At 40.5% G+C, this 13,280-nt stretch overlaps 1 protein-coding gene across 12 annotated transcripts in view; it reads right to left on the bottom strand.

The window, feature by feature from the left end:
- The window catches only part of ofcc1 (orofacial cleft 1 candidate 1), a 341,671-nt gene that overhangs the window by 326,443 nt on the left and 1,948 nt on the right, over nt 1–13,280 (bottom strand). The window lies entirely within an intron of this gene.

The raw sequence follows: 13,280 nt of genomic DNA, 5'->3' as shown, positions 1-13,280 counted from the left end.
CGCTGCTTTCCCCTCACTCCCTTCTCCACCTATCACTCCTGCCTTTGCAACCACCCCTCCCCCCACTCTTATGTTTGGATGCCTGCCGACATTTTTCCATACCTTAATAAAGGGATCAAGCCCGAAACTTCGGATATGTATTTTTAATCTTTGCTCTATAAAGGATACTGCTTGGCCTACTGAGTTTATCCAGCTTTGTGTTTTACTTCAACCACGGTGTCTGTAGATTTTTGTATTTTATTTCAAGCCACAATGGTCAGGTCCCAGGCACAGATTCTAACCCTGTAGCTAAGAAATGGAGGGCAGAGAAGAGGGGATTCAATAATTAGGGGAACAGATAAGTGGTACTGTGAAAGAGATCGAGAATATCAGATGGTATGTTGCCTCCCTGGTGCCATATCTCAGAATGTGATTATGGCATTCTCGAGAGGGAGGGTGAACATACAGATATCAGTACAGGGAACAATGATATGGGTAGGAGGAGGTCCTGCAAAGAGAGTTCAGGGAGTTAGGTTTGAAGTTGAAGGACAGGATCGCCAGGATAGTGATCTTAGGATTGCTACATGTACCATTGCTAGTGAGGTTAAAAATAGGATAATGCAGCTCAACACATTGCATAAGAGATAGTGCAAGAGGGAGAGATTCAGGGTTCTGGATCAATGGACTCTCTACCAGAGAAGGTAGAACTTGTACTAGTGGGATAGTCTGCATCTGAACTGGAGAAGACTAATATCCTTGCAGGAAGGCTTGCTCGTGCTGTTCTGGAGAAGATTCAAACTAGATTTTCAGGGGGATGAGAACCAGAGCAGATGGTGGACTGGAGGAAGAAAAAAGATGATGTTAATACTGCATATAGTGACATAACTCAAAGGATTGCATGAGGTGGAAATAATGTTCTCGGGTGTATCTATTTCAATGCAAAGAGTATTATAGGAAAGGCAGATGATCTTAAAGCGTGGGTTGCCGCATGAAATTCTGACATTGTGGCTGTTAGTGAAACTTGGTTGCAGGAGGGTAAGGACTGGCAGCTCAATCTTCTGGGATTCCGTTGTTTCAGACTCAATAGAGTGGGAGGAATAAAAGAGGGAGGAGTGGTATTCCTTGTCAGGGAAAATATCACACCTATGCTCAAACAGGACAGACTACCTGTAGATGAGGGCTCATCTACTGAGGCTACATGGGAGGAGCTGAGGAACAGGAAAAGTATGACCACATTAATTGGGTTACATTATGGACCATCCAATAGTCAATGAGAATTGGAGAAAATTTCTAAAGAAACAGCAGATAGTTGCAATAAGACACAAGGTTGTGATAGTTTGTGTGACAACTACTTTCCATTATAGTCGCTTGGTTGCTAAAAGGATGTTGTTGTCTATGACTCCTTCAACAAATTTGTACTGAAGTTGAGTTTTCCCAAAGTTTATTAAATAATATTAAACATTGTTAGCATTATTATTTGTTAAACGTTCAATAGAAAATGACAGAAGAACAAAAAAAAAATCTTATCTCCCAAGCAACCAGAGAAAACGAGTTATGATCCTAAAGAAAAGATGTTGCTAGGGGAGAGCATTAAAATATGTTAAACAAAATAAACAGACAGACAAGTGGAGAGCGTGAAACACATTTTAATCCCTACAATGCTAGCCCCTAATTATTAGGTTTAAAAATTATTATTATCGTCATAGAGAAGGAAAAAAAAATCTAACAGTACACAGTAGTACACATCAGGTAAAATCCAAAAGAAAATAAAAGTCAATTATCAAAACTTTCTGCCTCTTGTAAAAGACAGATTTTGATAATTGGTCTGTTGAGAAAGCCAGTTTTAGTCTTTATCTGAATCTGACGTACAAGCCCCCTTTTGTCCTGAATGGTATCAATGATCTTTCCAATCAGCCAGGAATTTTGAGGTGCTGAATCATCCACAATGATCACAACATTCCTGGGCATGAAATTGTACCTGATTTGAGACCATTTCTGTCGCTCCTGCAACAAAGGAAGAAATTCTTTCACCCACCTTTTCCAAAACAAATCTGATATAAATTGCACCTGCTTCCACCTGCAGTGAGCATACACGTCTTCCTTCTAAAACTGTCCCAGTGGCATCGAAGGCTTAATCTTAAGGAGTAAAAGGTGGTACAGGGCAAGTTCCTCAAGATCATTTGGATCTGTAGAAGCCTTAGTGATTGGACGACTGTTGAAGATAGCTTCGACTTAACATAAAACTGTGTGAAAACCATCCTCATTGAGACTTTGCACCTTTAGGGTGAAGTTAAGAATCTTTCATACTGACTAATTCATCTTTCCCATACACCTCCATGGTGTGAGCCAGCAGATGGGTTGATTATCCAATTGATTCCTTTCTGGAGCAGTGCATTATGGTTTTGAACCAGATTCCAGCTTTTGATTGCCTCTCTCAATTCACAGAGTTCCCACAAAGTTAGTGCCATTGACAGATCATAGTTTCTTTGCTTGACCATGTCTGGCTATAAAATGCCTTAAAGCATCGATGAAAGAGTCTATATCAAGTGATGGTGACACTTCAACGTGAATTGGTCTTACAGCTAAACTTGTGAAAATGACACCATACTGCCTCACAACACTCCTTCCACGCTTCACTCTAAAGGGTCCAAAGTAATCTAATCCAACATACGTGAAGGGAGGTTCATCAAGAGAGATTCTGTCCAGGGGCAAATCTGCCATCTGCTGTTGTCCAGGAGTAGCATTTGTACGCCAACAAACAACACATTTCAATGCAATTTTTCTAATTAACACAGGAATCCAATATTTTTGATGTAGTCCGGATAACATATGGGCAACTACTGTGACCTACCTTTTTTGTGAACATGTTGAAGAATTAGATCAGAAATGTGAAAACCTTTGGCCAGTATGACAGGATGTTTTATCTCTTCTGCAATTGCTGCTCTGCTAGGTCACCCACAAACTCTTAATAACCATTCTCCAGAATGGGGTTGAGTTTACAACTATGGCTTGTTCTTTTGACACTTATCCCTTTTCTCAAACTGATAATTTCATCTGCAAATCTCTTCCTTTGGGAAAAAGCAGATGATCTCCATCTCAGCATTAGCCAATTCTTCATCTATGAGACCATGGTCTCCTTGAGTTTCAAAATTTCCTGTCTCCTTTTGTGGCAGATCCTCTGATGGATATTATCTGGATGAGGCCGAGCAAGAACACTATTTGTTTGTTTTCTCTTTCAGCTACAATATAGAAGTAGTCCTTTAATTCTGCGCATCCATGCTGTTGCCTTTTTCCAAACGATTCCAGGATGAGAAGTAGCAGATTAAACAGGTCACTGGATCAATTTGTTCAAACATTATCTGAACAACATTTGTAGTCATACACCTGAATTCAGGGTACTCTGGTAATATTTCTTCTAATTTATCGGAGTTTGAGGTCACTCTTCCAGAGGTTGTAGAAAAAACAGAGGCCCGGACACCCACATTTCTTTCTTCAGAAAAGACTGGACTTTCAAACCTCTAGAAGCCAGCTCAGCTGGATTGTTAACTGTGTTAACATATCTCCACTGTATTGGACATGAGACTTGATCAATTCCAGTGATTCTGTTAGCTACAAAAGTTCAACACCTTGTGGTTTTATTGTTGATGTATTTGAGCACAGAGGTGCTATCAGTCCAAAATATGGAGTCTGTTATTTCCATCTGCAACTCTCTTTTCAACATTGTGTCCATTCTGCTCACCATGGTAGCAGCCATCAACTCCATTTGAGGGAGAATGGCTGGTTTTAATGGAGCTGCTCTGGCCTTTCCCATTGCAAATCCACTATGTACCTGACCCTGGTTACCATCCATCCAGTAACAGGTAATTAACAGTTCCATAACCATCTTCACGTGCATCAGCAAAATGACACAATTGAGCAAATGTCACCATTCCAAAGTTTGTGGGCTTGAAACATTAGTCAATCTTGAAGTCTTCCAGCTTATCAAGACCCTGAATCCAACACATCCATTCCTGCACAATGCAGTTTGGTGTAGCATCATCCCCACCAATCCTTTTCCTACACAACTCTTGCAGGATCTTCTTGGCAGTCAGAACTACTAGAGCCAATATTCCTAGAGGATCATATATCAAATTAATTATTTAAAGAATCCCCTTTCTGGTTAGAGGTTAATCTTTTAAAATGATTTTGAATTTATAAACATCAGACTGAACACACCATTTTACACCTAACACCCGCTCCATAGGAGGGTTATCATGGTTCAAATTCAGATTCTTTATTTACTTTGCCTTATCTTCTTCAGGTATGGCACCCAACACGTCAACTCTTATTTATCCATATGGCAAGTAGAAAGCCTCCCTTGAAACAGATCGCTCACTACTCATGATAAAGAGTTATTGTTTCTCTTTCTGAAGTTGCAGGTTATTCTTGATGGTGCTCATAGCTTGAGAGCTAAAAAGTTCTATATTGTCCTCAGCACACTTCCCAAGGGCAAAATTCACATAACTTGGAGATTAAGTCACTCCAAATAGATGCACTGTCATTCTGAATCCCACCATATTCTGTCTGTAGTCTCCATCAGACCACCAAAGGAATCGTAACAAGTCACATTCTTCTTTCGGTACTTTCACCTGGAACATTGCTTCAATGTCTGCAGTTGTTAAGACTCCTATCAACGTACAGTCAAGTCTGTACCCGGTAAGAGTTGAGGATTTAATGAGACTCCCCAAAATGTTGCTCCACAGTCAAACACTGCTTGAAGTTTTTTTTTCTGTGGATGCAAATCCCCATGGGGTGGTAAGTACCATTTGTTTTTTTGCCATCGCTACATTCCAAGATATCATCTGGAACTTTTTCTGCATAACCTTTAAATATCACATCAGACACACCATTTTAGTCTGAATGAAAGGAAGACCCTTTCTTGAATCTTCTCTTTACATTCAGTGTACGTTGTTCGACAACCCTTCTATTTTCAAGCATGCAAGATTCCCTTTTCTTTGAAGGTAATCCAATGCAATAACGATCATTAACCAGCTTGGCAGACTTTGACACCAAATTCAAGAACTGCTGGTCTTCCTTTGAAGGTTCTTGGTCATCTCTGAGGTACTCAGTATTGAACTGCTGCTCCCACAGCTCTTCAAGTTTAACACTTTTAAAAATTTGTTGACACTTATAGCCAGCTGGTCCGGAACTTCCTTTCTTCCTCCTAATGGTCCATTAATTGTCCAACCAAGCATAGTTTTGACACCGCAAGGTCCATCTCCCATATTCCTCATCATATCTAGTGGTTCCAGAGTTTTTGGTACATCTGAGCCAATCAGCATCTCTAACTCAGAAATGATTTTGCATAAGTTAACATTTTTCAAATGCATTCACAGTTCAATGCTGTTTGAATGTGGGATGTTTCCTCTATGCACAGGCAGTTTTCTGAGTGTATATACCTGGGAGTTCTCAAAAATCATTACTATCCAGTCCAGCAACCTCCAAGCCGAAACAATGCTGGTTTCAATTATTTTAACTTGACCTAGAGTTCACAATAGAATTTTTGACCTTCTTCATTCAAGATTATGCTTATTCATGAGCCCCACAGTGCAAAATGATGCAGTGCTACCTGGGTCAAGAAATGCACAAGTATGACCTATTGCACTCTTTTTCTTGGCCTTGACTCACACAGGTACTATTAAAAGTTTGTAGTTGTCCTCGCCAGTCCCAGAAGACCTTTTGTCTGTCCAAGGCTAACAGGACTGTTTTCATCTGCTTTTTTTGTTGCTGTTTGTTTCTTTTCCTGGAAGATGTGTAGCATTTTGAGATGCTTTTGAGTGTATATGTTGCAGCTGAGTTGCTTTTTGTTGATGTGTCCTTGACATTGTTGCCAAAACGTACTCCATTTTCCTTCAGAAAAGCCATTTTCTCACTATGCGTCTTCTTTTCCAACTGTGCACACATTTCCAAAGCATGCTTATCTTTACAGAACAAAGATTTCTTCACAGTAGGCAAACTCTCCCTTTCCTTAGTTTATCTATCAATGTTCTTATCTGCAACTGTTACAATGGCAGCAAATATACTTTTTTTTTCCAATTTTGGATGAGGGTGTGATTTGGACCTCTCAACATCTTTGCTCACTTTCCTAGTGTCTTTGACATGTCCATACACTGGATCTGTGACAATGTCCGCTTGCCCTTCAACGAAATCCACCAAATCCTTAAAAGTAAACCTTTTATTGTATTTATTCTGATATACAACAACTAAAGTTCTCCATAGTTCTTTCATCCGGTAGCTCTTGTAGATGGTCGACCTAAGCCATGAAATTGCAACATCCTCTAAGAAAGAAAGTGCAAGTTTGTAGAACTTTTGACGACCACGAAAGAGCCTTCTGTATATAAACTGTAGCAATTTTATGCTTCTTTAGTAAAGACTTAGTCCTTTCAAATCCTTTGTTCAGGGGCATATGATGGCAACTCCTTACAAGTTCCTATGGTTGTCCACTCGTGAACTGTCCCAAATAATATAGACAATCCTCTGAGTTTTGGCTCTTACTTTCAATATTGCATTCAAAGGTGCTCATGATGCTTGGAACTGAAGTGAGTGACCATTAAAAATTGAACCTCTCTTAGGATTAGCGATACATCCATTTCATCTTGCCTTTTTATGCCTGAGCATACCTTACTTTGTTCACTCAGATTTCTGATACCTGACTGGAGCGTCAAGTAGTCTGTAGCGAGAGCTTGGAGTCTGTCCGCTGTGGTTATTGTTGGGGTTTGAGGATTGGCATCACCATGCCTTACCATGTTCAGGTCCATGCACGTCTTGTGACCGTGGCACAAAACATTCTGCCTTAGTATTAAATAATTTATTTTCTGGTTGTCCTTCCTCAAAATGTGGCTCCATAACATTAGATGCTTCACATAAATTACTTTGAATATCAGATCCCATGAGGTTGTTAGCATCTTCATTTTAGCCTTAGCAACATCAAGGTATTTTTTTCCCCCCAACTCCATTTCCTCTCTTTTCTCCCTGAGTTGCTCCTCCTGCAGCTCCTTTTCCATCCCTACATGGTCCTCCTCCCTCTGTAGCTGCTCCTCCTGCTCTTCCAAGATTAATTTATTTTGAAGCAATTCTTGTTCTGCAACAAGAGAGGCAACTTCAGTCTGAACCCTGTGTGTAGATGCTTCTCTTGAAGTAAGAGAAACTCTGGAGCTGATCCAGAATAACTTCCTTTGCTTCTACGCACTAACCATCTTCTGGTCATACTTCATCCTGTATATCAGGTGTTGCCTTAATATCTGACTTTGTCTCCAGTTTTTATTGCCAATCCTCTACATCACTATCTTGTGATACACCTTCAGACAATTCCAAGTGGCTGATCTTAGATTCTGTTGATTTTTTTTTTTTTTTTTTATACAGTAGTTGTGTGGGGTTTGTATTCCCAGCAGCCAAAACCTTCTCTGCTTCTCTTGCCTCTCTCAGTCTAGTAAAGAGAACAGCTTTGGTTCCACTTGTATCTAAGTGCCGCCGTTACAATTCTTCTCCTCGATACATCGCTCCTCAGAGTCAACAGCTTCAGTGGCAGTGGCCATTTCACTCTTATTCATCCAGCCAACTGCCATACTCAGGGTCCAAGCTTGCACAACAAAGCCAAAAACAGTCCTCAAAGGGCAAGCAGCAGTAACTTCTAAACTGTGTTCAAAGTTGCAATAAAAACACAGAAGGAATCTCTAAAATGTTTTACCGCTTCCGATGGCCTTGATGTTGCTGCTCACCAAATGTGCTTCCATGATTCAAAATGCTCGAAACAGAGCCCAATCGATCCAATCCAAATTCCAACTTTCTATTAACTTAATTGTAGCGATTACTTTCCATTATAAGCGCTTAGATGCTAAAAGAATGTTGTTTGTCTATGACTCCATACAAACAAATTCGTACTAAATTTGTTTTCCGAAGTTTATTAAACATTCCTAACGTTATTGCAAGTTGTTAAACGCTCAATTGAAAATGTTGAAAGAAGCTTTTACCATCTATTCTTCAGAACAAAAGAAACTTATCATCTTATCTCCCAAGCAAGCAGAGAAAACTAGTTATGACCCTGAAGCAAAAATGTGGCTAGGAGACCGCATAAAAATGTTAAACAAAAATAAAAACACAAGCAGACAAGTGGTAAGCATGGACTCGCATTTTAATTTTCGACATATGGACTCCCATACTGTAAAAGGGCTTATAGTTTGTCAAATGTATTCAGGAAAGTTTTCTAAATCAATACATCAATGTACCAACTAGAAAGAGGGCAACACTGGATCTCCTATTAGGAATCGAGACTGCACAGATAACAGAAGTACGTGTAGGGGAACACTTTAGGTGCAGTGATCATAATGCCATTAGTTTCAAGGTAATTATGTACAAGGATGGGTCTGGTCCAAGGGTTGAGATTCTCAATGGGAGAAGGGCCAATTTTTGAGGATCTAGAAAGCGTGGCTTGGGTTGGATTGTTTTTTGGCAAGGATGTGCTCAGTAAGTGGAAGACCTTCAAAGGTGAAATTTTGAGATCATGTTCCTGTCAGGATTAAAGGCAAGGATTACAGGTAATAAGGAACCTTGGTTTTTGAGAGATATTGGAAATCTGGTTAAGAAGAGAGCTGTTTAGGAGATATAGACAGCAAAGAGAAAATGAAGTACTGAAGGAGGATAAAAAAAAAATTGCGGTTAAAAAAAACTTATGAGGGAAATCAGGAAGACTCAATGAAGACGTGAAGTTGCTTTGGCAAACAAGGTGATGGAAACTCCTAAGGACTTCAACAGGTAGATTAAAAGCAAAAGGATAGTAAGCGATAAAATTTCCCCTTTGGAAGATCATATTGGTCAGCCATGTATGGAGCCAGATGAAATGGGGGAAGAACTTAAATGGGCCTTTTTGCATCTGCATTTCCTCAGGAAACTGGCACAGATCCTTAGGAAGTGAGGCAAACAAGCAGTGAAGTCATGGAGCCTAAACAAATTAAAGAGGGGGTGGTGCTTGTCGTCTTAAAGCAGATAATGTTGAATAAATCCCCAGACCCTGACAAATTCTTCCCTCCAACCTTGAAGAAGGCTAATGTAGAAATTTCAGGGGCCTTGGAAGATGGATTTAAAATGTCCTTGGTCACAAGTGAGGTGCTGGACAATTGGAGGGTAGCTCGTATTCTTCCGTTGATTAAAAAATGCTCCAAAATTAATCCAGGCTGCTGAGCATGACATCAGTAGCAGGCAAGTTATTGGAAGGTGTTCTCAGAGATCAGATATACAAGTATTTGGTTAGTCAGGGATTGATTAGGGATAGGTCATGTTTCACAAAATTTGTAAAGTTTTTTGAGAAGTTACCAGGAAAGTTGATGAAGTTAAGGCTGTGGGTGTTGTCTACCTGGAGTTTAGAAAGGCCTTTGGCAAGGTCCTGTGTGGGAGGTTAGTCAGGAAGGTTCAGTCATTCAGTATTCATGGCGAGGTAATAAACTGGTTTCAACGTTGGCTTTGAGAGAGAAGCCAGAGAGTGGTAGTGGATGATTGCCTCTCTGACAAAAGGTCTGTGACTAGTAGTAAGGATACATGGATGTTAAAGGTCTGGAAGGTTATGGAATGGGAGCAGGTCTTTGGGACTAGCGGAATAATGGTCAGCACAGACTAGAAGGGCTGAATTGGCTGTTTTTTCTGTACGGTAGCAATCTATGCTTCACAGCCTGGAACAAGTCCCTTGACTGCATTTGCCAGCAGTCTACATGGATCCCAACCAACAAATTTTCCCTTGCAACCGTGTCTGCCTGTCCCGCATCGGACTTGTCAGCCACAAACGAGCCTGCAGCTGACGTGGACATTACCCCTCCATAACTCTTCGTCCACGAAGCCAAGCCAAAGAAGAAAGAAGACATGGATTCCTTGCTTCGAGTCACCAACAGCCAACTGCCTGTGCATTCCTCGGCCTCAGAATCCCTCACTGGTCCGCCTAAAGTGGTTTCCTCTGCTTCTCCTTCTCAAATAGGAGAGAGGGTGAGTGGTCTACCAGTTTTCTGGTGTCCTGCACCAGTCCTCAGCTTCCCCGTAAGCTGAAACCTGTCATGGCCGCTACCAATCATAGGTGTCGCCATCTATGCTCACGGGACTTTAAAATAAACCACCACTGGCTCCTCTAGCAGGCAGTTTAAAGCCTGTACCAAGCCGACGACACCAGGGGAGTGCTGTGACTTTGCTCCAAGCTCTCTGTAGGTCCACGCCAGTAGTAGTGCTACCCTTACAGCATCTCCAGAAGTGGCCACCATTTTTTGTGTGCACCATTGTTCTGAAGTGACTGCCAGGTTGACGTGGGAACTGCAGAGTCTTCCACACTTGAGGACAGGTGGTATACTCTTTCCACCACCTATACTGGGCTTCTGCATGTTTCCACAAAGTCTATGTAGCTCATAATGGAAAGTTGATTAAAATGGGAGGGGTGGAATATTCAAGTGAGAAGAGTTTCCATCTGCCCAACTCTGGCTCTTGCACTCCCACAGATAAATCTCAATCTGAACAAGCAATGAGCTGCTGCAAGAACTTAGCAGCCACAGGTAGAAAAGATCAGTAAAGGTTTCAGGTCAGAACTCTTTATTAAAAATTTTAGTGAGATGGGGAGATGTGAAGTTCAAATCTCAGTCCCACTTAATCCACAGCCAGAGACTTCAAACCCACATTCCCTGTGAGTGCAAGAACTCTAATCAGTCCTCTAATTCCACAACACAAGCACAATGCAAAACCACTTCAATTTAAAGCAATTTCGTAATATAAACACTGGAGTATAACAATTAACACTGCAATACTCTTGCAGACACTGAATAATGAGGTGCTAATTGTTCATTGAAATGAGTCAATTGAATAGATTAGCATTTATAAAGGTGTAACAGAGCCATCATGTTCCGCTCTTTCATTCTGCATTATCAGACATAATTTTACAAACAGACTTACATAAAAATTTGAAGGGAGATTTTTTTTCCTTTCCCTGAACTATATATTTAAATGAAAATATGCAAAAAGTCAAGAAAACTGCAATGCACCTATTTGGCACATTGGAAACTTTGGAACATCTTACTGAACAACCTTTTGAATGAAAGGCCATTAAAGTGAAACATTAACTGTTTTTCTCTCTCCACAGATGCTACCTGACCTGCGAGTATCTCCAGCGTTTTCTGCTTTGTGTTGGGAAAAAAAAGGATTTCCGTCTCGATAAAAAGTTCCGGTTCAAAACACTAACCATCCACGTCACTCCATGGATGCTGCCTGGCCTGTTGATTCCCCCCCCCCCCCCTCCCCCCTCCCCTCAGCTTTTGTTCACATAATATTCCAGCCCACGCAGTTTGTTTCTCTTTTCTGCGTTTTATCTTTCATTGTTAGGTTTGACGATTTATTTAATTTTATCTCTGAAGTGAAAAACCATGGATTCAGTTTGCAACACTGAATGATTGATTGAATTGTTTACTAGCATGTGCACAAACATGCAGTGAAAGGCTTTGTTTTGCATGCTACACAGGCAGCTCACAAATTGTCACCTATTCCCTGCCACCATTTTGGATCCACAAAAAAAAACATAGAAAACAAGGTTAATCATGTTGATGGTAGCATTTAACTTTAACATTAGCATTAACATTAAAATAGCAGACAAATCAAATTTAAAATATTGGAAACAGACAAATACTGTGGCTTTTTGTTCCTTAATCCATAGGAAATGGTCTAAATCAACATTTTCTCAATGTTCTTCAAAGAATAGAAAAGCAACAATAAAAACAGAAAATACATGGCAGATGAAATATATGTATGGAAAGAAGAACCAAGTTGTCATTCTCTATTGTCATCTGTACCAAGATACAGTGAAAAGCTTTGAGTTGCCTACTATCCAGGCAAATCAACCCATACTTAAGTACAGCAGATGGTAACAAAAAATGGGCTGATTATGATGTTACAGTAAATGGAGTTCAGGGTATAGTGTGACAAAGACAAAGTGCAGACTATAGGGAAAAGTACAATTAAAACAGTGCTTGGGCATCTTTCACACTGACCATAAACACTGGCCAGAAATATCAACTGCTTTTTCCTTTCTTTGGATGCTGCATAACCTGCTGAGTTTCTCCAGAATTTTGTGTACTGCATCAATATCGTTTCTTTAAACCATTGAAAGATCCATTTAAGATTCTGAAAACTGCAGGAAAGAAACTGTCCTTGAATCTGGAGATTCATGTTCTCAGGCTCATGTATGGAAAACGGGGGAGGCAGAAGAAGACAATTCACCCCTTTGAACCTGCTCCACCATTCAATATTATCATGGCTCATCATACAACTTCACTACCCTATTCCTGCTTTCTCTCTATACCCACTTAGCCAATATGACCTCATCCAACTCTCTTTTAAATCTTTTGCCTGGTGGAAGAGGCGGCGGCAGGGTGGGGTGGGGTGGGGGGGGGGGAAGAGAGAAGAGAGAGAGAGAGAGAAGGGAGAGTGTGATCAGGATGGGATAGGTCATTTGCTATGTTGGCAACTTTTTCAAGACTGCAGAAGGTATAGCTTTAACAGATGTTAGTTGATGAACTGCTGAGTCCTTCAGCATTTTCTGTTCTATTTCAGACTTCCAGCATGTTGACATATACATATTTACTGCTAAAATCAAGGTCAAATTGAAAATACCAAATATTTCATGGCAAGAACTGAAATATTTTCCAGGGTGGACATTCAATATTCCTGTGAACAAGATGTTCAAAACAAAAGGGTACAGAAGGTAAGGAGATGCATTGAGGGTTGGAGAGAGGATAGATAGAGTCTATTTGATCAGTCAAGTCAGGACAAGCCAGAAACTACAGGTTGGTGACCCCCAACATCAGTGGTAGGAAAGCTGTTGGAGGAGATTCTGTGGGACAGCATTGCCCAACATTTAGAAAACTAAGCATAGCCTGCATGAATTTGTGTTAGAAATTGTCTCATAAATTTTATAGTTTTTCCTGAAGAGTTGGTCAAGAGGATTGATGTGGCCAAGTTGTTAGATGTTGCTTACATGGACTTTTAGCAAGCCCTTTGACAAAATCCCAGGTGGGAGTTTAGTCTGGAGGGTGAGATCACATGAGATCCAGGAATGAGCTGCCCAACCTGATACAAAAACCAGCTTGGTGGAAGGAATGAGTGACACAGAGGGAGGTTTTCCAGACTGGAGGCCTGAGATCAGTAACATGCTGTTGTTTAACATGTTTATTATTGATTTGGGATGACAGTGTAGTTAATGTGGTGAGTAAATTTGTGCATCACAGCAAGATATAATGTACAATGAA

This window comes from Narcine bancroftii, chromosome 2, assembly GCF_036971445.1.
Source record: "Narcine bancroftii isolate sNarBan1 chromosome 2, sNarBan1.hap1, whole genome shotgun sequence".
NCBI classification, from domain to species: Eukaryota; Metazoa; Chordata; class Chondrichthyes; order Torpediniformes; family Narcinidae; genus Narcine; species Narcine bancroftii.
The sequence above is the reverse complement of the archived record's forward strand: the minus strand, read 5'-3'. Positions and strand labels throughout refer to the sequence as shown.